The sequence below is a fragment of the Scardinius erythrophthalmus genome, assembly GCF_964197995.2.
Source record: "Scardinius erythrophthalmus genome assembly, chromosome: 4".
Lineage (NCBI taxonomy): Eukaryota > Metazoa > Chordata > Actinopteri > Cypriniformes > Leuciscidae > Scardinius > Scardinius erythrophthalmus.
The window spans coordinates 43997500-44008372 of NC_138224.1; positions in this window are offsets into that span (position 1 = coordinate 43997500).

Sequence of the window (10873 nt, forward strand, 5' to 3'; positions counted from 1 at the left end):
AGAATGATGAGGAGTAGAGGGTATTTAAAAAATCAGTTCCTTTATATCTTCTTTAGAAATGTCAATATTAAAGTCACCCATAATAATACTGTTTTTGTTCATCTGGTTTATACTGAGAAGGAGATTATCAAAGTGGTTTCTGAATGTTTCAAAGTCAGAGTTCGGTGGTCGATATATTACTCCAATGATGATACATGCACCACTCGCCATTTTAACTTCTAGGAATAATGAATCAGTGTGGTCATCATCAACTGTCAAATCATGACGCTCCTTCACAGAATAATGAGTTTACATACAAGCATACCCCTCCTCCAATTCTATCCTGTCTATTAATACAATACAATGAGTATCTATCCATCTATTTTATAAATATCTAAAAGGGTTTGCTCACTCATCCATGTTTCACTACAACCAATGATATCAAAACTTTTACCTGTACTAGCAAGAAGTGCAACCAGATTGTCATGATGCTTTTTAAGACTTCTAATATTTAGATGCATTACAGAAAAGGAAAAGTCATTAATTTGTTTCAGATCTTCAGGATTGTAATAATCACAGCTTGTATTGGTAGAGGTACAGAGGTAATGTTCAAATTTCTCATATTCAGTACTACAATTTATGTCTTTCACACCCATTGTTTTATACTAAAATTATATTTCCGGTAGTAGAAATACATTCCATACAGAAAACCTAGGAACATGCTCTTCTTTTTTATTGAGGCACCCTGTGTATATGAGAAAAAACAAAACAAAACAAAACAAAAAAACAACAACATGAAAGAAAGAAAGAAAAAAAAGTTGGACATCCATCCAAACATTCACTATGTCCAGTTACCAACTCTCCATTTAGGATGTAGCATATATTGTATACAGTACCACCCACTGTGCCCCGTTCACGCATAATTATCCGTAATGAACTTGGATGGGGAAATAGAGCACTCATAGTCACATTAATAAAGTAGATGCTACTTTACCAGTCAAGTGAGGGTTGAAAGAAAAGCTTCGGCCTTGTTTGGGTCCTTGAATGACTTCTGCGCTTCATTTACCTTAAAGAACAGGGTAGCTGGATAAGCCATCCTAAAGCGTATGTTCCTTCTAATAAGTTCAGCGCAGACCATGTTGAACGCCCGTCTTGCAGCCCGAACGTCTGGAGGTACATCTGGCACAATGCGCAGTGGCCGACCCTCATACTGGAGATTCCCAAGGCGTTTCACTGCTGCCGTTATCTTCAAGACGTCTCTGGAGTGTTGGAGTTTAATGACCACAGCACGCGGGCGATCCTCTTTAGGTACTCCAAGGCCCCGATGGGCATGATCAATGGATATAGTCTGGACGGGTAGCTGCAGGAGCTTGGGAATAAACGCCTCGAAAAACGCGAGCGGGTCACTCCCTTCAATAAACTCCTTCAGATTTAACAGCCTGATGTTCTTCCGCCTTTGCCGACATTCCAGTTCAGATACTTTATCTTTCAGCTCCTTGTTCACTTTCTCCAACGCGTCCAGTCGATCTTTTATCGGAACGATGTCGTCCTCCAGCTGGGAGATGCGCGTTTCAGCCTCGGCTTGGTAAGCAACAAGTGCCGCTGTCGTAGTCGCGACATCATCAATACGCTTCATGTTATCCACTTTAGTCTCAAGTTTCCCAAGTGACTCGTTTACAGACTGTAAGATGCGCTGTCCCTCCTCTGCAAACGCCGCAGAAATACTCTTTAGCAGAGCCTCAGTTATCAAGAGAGGAGTTCCTTCAGGGCTAGCGTTAGCATTAGCACCTACGCCAGTGCTACCTGGCTGGCTGGTAGCACTATAGTTCTCTGAAGCATCGCGGTCTTTGGGCAGTTGTTTTGGTGGTTTGGGCATTTTTACAAAATACCTTAGTTCATTTCCTTGGCAATTAAGGTTTGAGTGCAACCAATAGGTAAGTAAAGTTAGATGAGTAAAATTTTGGGTGGAGAGAGGTATCTGGCGTCTTACTCACGCCGCCATCTTTTTTTCATCTTTAAAAAAAATGTTCATCTAAAGTGAGGACTATTCATACCTTGTAAAGCATTTATAAAGGATATTTAAAGACTCAGTTATCTTCTAAACAAAAAAAGGAAACAAACACAACACAGTGATACAGAACATCAAAATATTAACAGCCTTTAAATCTCCTTTGTAAATACTTTACAAGGCATAAATAGTCCTCACTTTAGATGAGCTCACAAAACAGTTAACTAACAACTACTAAATGTTTTAAAACGACCTGAATTAACCCTGAATTACAGTAGAAATACATTTTAATAAACCATTTATTAACACACTAAGTAACTATTACTATATGTCTGAATAACAAGATGTATGAATGTACATTTAAATAGTTTATTAATCATTTGCTCACAACTCCTAAATAACTGGTTTGTAAATAATACAATATTTCATTTAGAAATGATAAATTGATCATTAATAAAGTATGAAAATACAATTATTAAGCAAATTATAGATATGCTTTTAAATCAAGTATAAAGCATTTATAGCTGTATTTATAAACTGCTTATTAATATCTATTAATGCTTTATAAATGATGAATTAATTGTTTACTAATGCTTAACTAATGATTAATAGCGTGCAGTTATTATATGAACTATCCCTTTAATGAACACAGTTTGGCACACAGTCACAAATTAGGAAAAGACATTATGAAAAAACAAGTTGAGAAAGCTCTAGAAACAAGCTTAACGAAAACACAAAGTTATATTATAACTTCAACCTACAACATTTTCAGAACAGTGTAATATATTTGCAAAAAATATATTATTTGGAATATACTCAAATATGAAAAGTATGTTCCCAGACTTCATTGGCTAGCATTGGCTATAACCATAGGTTGGATTTGTCTGTATTAGATGCAGTAAAACACTGCAGAGACCAATCGTTTTACTGCTTTCCTTGACAAGTTATACTGTTACTGTATACTGTAAAAAACCTAAGAGAGCTTGATGCTGTAGCCTCTAAATTAGGTGCATGTTTGAGAAGGATTGGTAGAGTTGTAGGGAGGCTTCATCTTTCAGAACAGTAAAAGCTGTCTGGTCAATGTATGCTACACTCTTATTCATAGAAAAACCTTCTATGAATAAACATGCATATCTCCTGAACATTGTGTGTATGATTATTACTGTGTTGTATAGTGTATTTTATATTGTTTTTGCATGCTTTAACCACTAGTTAATGTAACCTTACCTGAACCATTGTTTGGTATCTTATGAATATCTATTTTAATTATCTGAATGTTCATTTATGTTATATGTTGATACTTATGCAACATATTAATATTACAAGAATCTTTAATAGTTTCTCCATCAACACCCAATCCAGTTACATATGCAAAACAGCATGCTCTAAGACAAAGTTACCATTGTCTCACTGACCCCTGGAGGTGTGACCTCTACAGAAGATAAAGTCACTGTTGGAGTGATGTCCCTTCTCCTCTTCTTCATTCTTCTGATTGCTGTTCATGTGAAAAGTCTGGAGACACCCAGTCCAACCACCGGTCCTTTCCTCCAGAGTAGGAAGTAACTATTGTAACTATCGACAATGACTGAGTCAGGCTAACGTCGCAAGTTCATTATCATTTCTTCATTTAACGCGGAAGAAATTGATTGCAATTTCAAAACCATGGACTTAATGAACAATTAAGACTTTCTCCTGAGACTGCATCTGGGCGCTCGTTCAACGGCTAAGGCATTACAAGTATCGTACACTGAACTAAACAGAGCTTTAGCATAAACTGCAGAATGGTTCTGTTCAGATGGTTAAATGACTTCTCCATAGCTTCATTAGTTTCTGTTTCGGATTAATTTACTTTCACTTTCCATTTTACCCATGTATGCATGATTGTGTATATGTGTTTGTTTAGATTAGTTATGTGTTCACTATTTAGTTACATAAAACTTTTATGTACATTCATGCAAGTTGATTCTGGTCCCTGTTTGTCACTTTAACAATGCGATCACAGCTACAGTACATGCTATGAGTGTTATTTTTCTGTGGCCACAAACAAAATATTCTCTCTAAGAGTTGATAGATGATCAATACTGAGTGTTTGCAGGATTAACAGATTAATTGATTGTATTTTTATTTTTTTTATTGATTGTGATATTAATTCAGCTACAATAAGTCAGTTCTATTAACTGATCTAAATATTAATAATTAATTATAACAAGTTCATATATTACATATATTACAAGTACATTTATTATAACATTCCCCTTTTGAGCTAATTTGCAACACATTTATCTGTGATATTTTTGACCTTGCTAAAATGAAATAGTTTGATGTTGGCCTAATCTTTTTAGATAGGATAGAGCAATATCTTTTAACACTTTAGAAACTTTTGGCTACACAAGATTTTGTGGAAAATCAAGGTTTTAGATAATGCTTCTCTGTGGTATGTTCTTGCTCAAAGTCTTGAAACACTATAAATCAAAGCCTCAGTAGGAACTCTAAATTCAATGTGTTTATCATAAAGTTATCGTGTCTCTTTAGAAAATCTTGACTAAACTGCTCAAATCATATAAATTAGATTTACGATCTCTTTATGAACTTTTTAAAGCGTCAAAGTAGTAGTTGTGTAGCTGTCAAAGGAGGGACAGAAATCTCTCAGATTTCATCAAAAACATCTTGATTGTTTGTTAAACATGAGGGGAACAAATATTTTGACAGAATTTAAATTTTTCATTGACCTAACACTTTAATTGACTTGCCTGGTTAAACATAGGTGTAACAAAGAAGAGACATGAATATTTGTTTTATTCTGTATACTTTCTTCTTAAAGGTTATACTGTATTAAGCAAGTTGTTCAAAACAATCTATCCACTTTCATTAATGATTAGGCAACTTTCTTGACTTAACTAAAGAAAGAAAATATTATCTAATGGCCTAATAGATATTGTTTACACATTTGTTACACATAATTAATATCTGATCAAGTGATTTCTTTCTTTGCTTTAATGTTCCCTTTTGAATGAAAGAACTTTATAGATAATGGACAGGAAAACACCTCAACTCTGTCGACGGTTAATATTCAACAATTTTTAATTCACTGTATTGTGGACTGTATTGTGGAGGATTTTCTGCAGGATGGTGATACATGGCAGGGTTGCTGACCACAGATATCTGCAAGAAAAATTATATATGATCAGCTTCCTAGCGTAAAGACTTATTTATTGATATTATTAAACAATTAATTAACTCATTACTTAATGATTTACACAATACCAGTTCATATATAGTGACACTAAATTCAAATAATCCATTGTTTTGTGGAATTTTTTGGGGAGTAGGGTTAAAAGCTTCTCTTACCCCTGAGTTGTAAAGATCTTGATTGGGCCTAAAATCCCAGGCCTGTGGAATTATAACTTGTGGAACAGACGACACCTTTGGAATAATACACACGTAGAGTTTTATGAATGAATAAAACTGTGAAATGCCACACATGCAATGACACTGGCAGACAGTTTCAGTATTACTGGTATCAATATACTTTGAATGGAGTAGAAAAAAGCAAAAAACAGAAATCCTGAAATGAAATCAGAACTGAAATGTCCTCATGTGAAACCTTCATCGGGAATTTTTAAAATAATTTCACAACAAAAAAAACAAAACAAACAAATGACACTTCCCAGTAGATTCTAATGTTGTTGTTTTGAAGCAATTAAAGGGATAGTTCACCCAAAAACTAAGAATTAATTTTTGAGTGAACTATCCCTGTAAACTTTGAGTTTGTAAACTATTAGTAGAGACGTTTCTGTTGAACACTGTTGAGAGTAGGGCTGGGTATCAATTCAGATTTTACAATTCGATTCGATTTCGATTCGCAAGCTCTCAATTCGATTTGATTCTCGATTTGATTTTCGATTTTGATTCTAAATTCGATTTCGATTCCACTCAATGAATAGCCTATATATTTAATACAAACAGAAAGGATTTGTATTAAATATATAGGCTATTCATTGAGTGGAATCGAAATCGAATTTAGAATCAAAATCGAGAATCAAATCGAGAATCGAATCGAATTGAGAGCTTGCGAATCGAAATTTATAAAAAAAATAAAAAAATAAAAGTGAACTTAAGTTTACAAGTGGTTAATTAATAAAAAGAAATTAAGAGCTACAAACCTGTATATTAAACTCTTTTTATTTTAGGTACACTTGGGTACATTAAAACAGAACCCAACTCTATATTTCAAATGCATACAATGAATAGACAGGATTTTGATGCAAGATGAAAAATTGATGCTGAAAATTGTACAGTCACATGCCTTGATCAAACATGTTAACAATCCTCACATAAACCCATTAAAAAAAACTTGCATATATTTATCTGTCTAGTTAGGACATATAGGCCTACAGAAATTGAATAAAGTTATCAAACAGTCTGCAATGCATTAATTATAAAGTATATATAGACTTATCCTTATTAAAGTTACAAAAGTTATTTAGTCAAGAGCAGTGAGTGTTTTATCTGTTCCCTTTGTTCTTTGATTAACTTTAACGACAGAGATAATAAGTGGCTACTGTGTACAGTCCCTTTAAGAGACCAACCACTGCTGACAGAGACACGGATCTCACACGCGCCTCATTCACTCACGAGTCACGAGACCCCTTGTGAAAAAGAAGTGTGCTTAATTGTATTGAAAGCACACTTTTTGTGTGCTTAAAATAATAAAAGTATACTTTTTGAAAAGTGCACTTGCAGATAATATATTAAAATTAAAGACCACTTATGTGTACTTAAAGGGAATACACTTTAATGACAATATTTATTAACACACTTAAGTGCACTTTTTACAAATGCACGTTGTAATAACATCTAATTAAGTTTAACTTAAAGTAAGTGCACTTTCATCACAATATTTATAAACACACTTAAGTGTATTTTTAAAAATGCACTTTGTAATAATGTCTAATTAAGCTTAACTTAAAGAAAGTACACTTTCATCACAACATTTATAAACACACTTAAGTACAATTTTTACAAATGCACTTTGTAATAATATCTAATTAAGTTTAATTTAAAGTAAGTACACTTTCATCACAATATTTCTTAACACACTTAAATACACTTTTTAAAAATGCACTTTGTAATAATGTCTAATTAAGTTTTACTTAAAGAAAGAACACTTTTAACATAATATTTATAAACACACTTAAGTGCACTTTTTATGAATGCACTTTGTAATAATATCTAATTAAGTTTAACTTAAAGTAAGTACGCTTTCATCGCAATATTTATAAACACACTTAAGTGCACTTTTTATGAATGCACTTTGTAATAATATCTAATTAAGTTTAACTTAAAGTAAGTACGCTTTCATCGCAATATTTATAAACACACTTAAGTGCATTTTTAAAAATGCACTTTGTAATAATGTCTAATTAAGCTTAAGTTAAAGAAAGTACACTTTCATCACAATATTTATAAACACACTTAAGTGCACTTTTTACAAATGCACTTTGTAATAATATCTAATTAAGTTTAATTTAAAGTAAGTACACTTTCATCACAATATTTCTTAACACAATTAAGTACACTTTTTAAAAATGCACTTTGTAATAATGTCTAATTAAGCTTAACTTAAAGAAAGTACACTTTCATCATAATTTTTATAAACACACTTAAGTGCACTTTTTACAAATGCACTTTTTAATAATGTCTAATTAAATGTTACTTAAAGAAAGAACACTTTCATGACAATATTTATAAACATACTTAAGTGCATGTTTTAAAAACTGCACTTTGTAATGTCTACTAAGTTTTACTTAAACATACATTTTAAATAATTATTATTTATAACACATTTTTAAACACACATTTAATTGTATTAATTGCGAGCAAAAGTTAAACAAATGTAAACAAAATGAATTTGCATTTAAATTCAGTTAAAATACATTTAATTTTAATCACACTACACTACATTGAAAAAAAGATTGACTTTTAGTTAGGTTAATGAAAGTTTTGTGAACTTACAGAGTTTAACAACATAATGAGTTAGAACAACTTTAACTTAAACAGAAAAGCTGAAATAACATTTAACCATGCATGATATATGAATATGTTGTTTAATGCGCATGCGCGAGAAATACTACGTCGTTATGACGCACTACTTCACTAGAGTTTGAAAAATGCGATATGTTTTGCGATCCGTTTGCGATGCGTGATGATACTGAAGCTAGCCAAACAAGAGAACAAAAGGAGCACCACGTTTGAATGTTTGTTTGCAGATGAGACGTTATACAGCAAATAACCAGTCAAGTAAGTATATCTTGATGCTTTCTTTAGTTAAAGGGTAACTAAACCCTAAACCAACTTTTTTTAGTTAATGATCTGTAAGAATGGGGCTTTATTAGTGCTGTTCATTGATTCGAGTAACTTTTTTGACATTTGGGTATAAAGTGTTTTAATTCTACAATATATGGTGTAAAAACGTCTGAGTGCTGCCCTCTTCAGGTTGAACGGTGGCTACTGCAGTCGAATTTTCCTATTGGATGTTGCGGTACTGCGTGACGTAAGCGGTACTGCGTGACGTAGGCAGGTTCCAGCTCACCACGCCCACCCTTGGTACGAGCTCACCACGCCCTTGGATGAGCTAGCGTAGATTTATCTGTATTTAGTACAGTGGTAGGTGTAGTACAGTCTATGGTGTAGTGTTGCTGGGTGCAACAGCACTGCTGGACTGCATAGCTTTCCAGCAGACTTGGAAATTAGGCGCCAGTGTTTGTATGCACTTGGCCTGGAAGACCGTGAGTGTAAAACCTGCATCTTACGCGGAATTGCTTTTCCAACGCAATAGAGGTGGAAATGGGCTTCTCCACACAGCTCGCGCTGAACAGCGACGCAGTGCCAAACGCTGCTCCTCGATCCTGCATGGACTCCACCACCGCAGCTGCGTCTTGATGTGAGTGATCATATATATTTTAATCACAATTTATGGTTAGGCTAAAGTTAATCCTCTGGGGTCGACAAACGCGTCGGCGCATTTTGCTGGATTTTTTCACATAGCAGCGGCAAAATATGAATATGCATATAGAAAGCGCGCGCTATTGACATCAACTCGATAAAACTCATCAGATGCATATTTACGTCGTCTTGCGACCCTGTGAGCAAACTCTCCATTTTAGACAGTCTGACAGCAGGACTCTCAGGTGCACGCCCCCCCGCTCACGGTTCGTCCCCTGTATCTCCGCTGGGGTCTGCCCACTTTTCTAGCATTTTTCAAATATTGCCAGTGGGTGGAGTCAGGCTCTGACCAGGGGTTTAGTTACCCTTTAATTTTTTTTCACCGTAACATGTCAGTTGCTGAGTGCATTTTAATCGCAGATATTATAAACTCAATAGACTCGGGAGGTGAATTAATCATGTTTTCAATAATTTATATATGACTGCATTCTAATAATGTCTTACATTGTAATGTGAGGAAGGCGTGTGTGGTCGTGTTCGAGGAATTTGGTTGCTGACTTTTTAAATGATTTTAAACAAGCTACTAAAAATTTGCTGAATGCTGATACAATATTGTAACACTCGAAGACGTTTATATACATTTAATACAAATAATCAATCTTATAACCACCATAAATATTTAATATATTACCCACCTCTAGAAAAAAATGCTTGTAATGTGTTCAATTTCATTTTGTATTTAAAGAGTTACTATTTACTATACAGTTACTATTTGTTTTGGAATATGTAATATTTTTTTGTTTATGTGGATTTAAACATTCATTTTGCAGGATCAGTTCATATTTGTTATTGGAGATACAGTGCAAACGGTGTGGAATCACAGACCTGTATTGATGAGGTGATGTTACAAGATTTATCATGACAGGACAGCACATCCTGATCAAGCTAAAACACTACTTTCAAGTCACTAATAGCTTTTAAATGCTTTGAATCTTTTGCATGTGCAAGTAATAAATTCCCACCTGTGCATTTACACATGCGCCTATAATCATCATATATTATAGGTATATATATTTATAGGTAACAAACCAAAGGAAGAAGGCTTGCAGCATTGCTGTGTCAACCGTGGTAAATACAGGAACAGGAACATCCTTCATGAAGATAGCTATGTGGGGCAAGCTTAAAATGTAAGAATACCTTTCTTAATTTGCATTGGTCCTGGGTTTGCATGGGTCATACATCTATATTTGTGTAATTGATAAAGTTATGCTTAATTCCCTGTAAAGTAGCAATAAAAAGGTTCTCTATTTTTAATCACTTTAAGCCCAGTGTCAGTGAAGATGGCGTAGTCAGTGGAATCCTGGTGTTTGTGGGAAATAGAAGGAACCTTGCCCAGCTTTCTACTACGATGTGGCCCTGGTGACTGAGGTAATCAATCACATCACACATTCATCAACAGTTAACAGTCAAAAGTTTACATACACCTTGCAGAATAAACTACTTCATCAGGGTAGTACTAAATGAAAATAAAACGTATACATTTTTGTGATCCCTATTATTGCTAAAATTGTTAACATTTTGCAGATACTGCAAGGTGTATATCAACTCTGAAGTGCAACTGTATATCTATCTCTTTCATTCAATTGAGCCAAATATAATAATGGACTGGATCTGCATTATAAACAAATTTTCTGCTTTTTTGTGTTTCTTTTTTTCCTCAAGGCATTTTTTCTGACTTTCCTGCATCTTTGAAACATTTCCATTCACATCTACTCTGGAGAGCATCTGGGACATTGACATAAACAGCACTTTCCAACAACTTAAAAAATTGGGTGCCAAATAATTTTGGTTTTTGTGCTTTTGGAGTTCTTCAGTTTTTTTTTTAGACAAACTTAGATTCACTGTAATGCTGGAGTAAGCATTTGGTCCTGTTTACTGTTG